At 64.5% G+C, this 434-nt stretch overlaps 1 protein-coding gene across 1 annotated transcript in view; it reads right to left on the reverse strand.

Moving 5' to 3' along the window:
• The window catches only part of LOC104493004 (ras-specific guanine nucleotide-releasing factor 1-like), a gene marked incomplete at both ends in the record, with an annotated part of 9,494 nt that overhangs the window by 6,928 nt on the left and 2,132 nt on the right, over positions 1-434 (reverse strand). The window lies entirely within an intron of this gene.

Below are 434 nucleotides of genomic sequence, written 5' to 3' on the forward strand. Positions count from 1 at the left end.
CAGCCTGGGGGATGGGCTGGCAAGGGAGCCTGTGCCCAAGCAGGGGCTGTGGGCCGCCGGAGGCCACCCCCGACATGAGCAGGCAGATCTGCGTGTGCCAGCAGCTCACGAGGGGTTTCATCCTTGTCAGGGATCGCCAACAGGCTTTGAGCGAACCAAGGATGGAACTTCTCCTGCGTCCCACCCCAGCAGGACAGCACAGCCCCTCTGTCACCATCGCACAGAATCACTGAGGAGTTCTGGGCTGGAAAAGCCCTTTGATCTCCTCGAGTCCCCCCATTCCCCAGCACTGCCAGGTCCCCACTGGCCCCAGTCCCTCAGCACCACCTCCACATGGCTAGGAAACCCCTCCAGGGATGGGGACTCCACCACTGCCCTGGGCAGCCTGCGCCAGCCCTGCACAACCCCAACGGGACAGAAATGGCTCCCCCGGG

The sequence above is a fragment of the Buceros rhinoceros genome, unplaced genomic scaffold, assembly GCF_000710305.1.
Source record: "Buceros rhinoceros silvestris isolate BGI_N320 unplaced genomic scaffold, ASM71030v1 scaffold27244, whole genome shotgun sequence".
Taxonomy (NCBI): Eukaryota; Metazoa; Chordata; class Aves; order Bucerotiformes; family Bucerotidae; genus Buceros; species Buceros rhinoceros.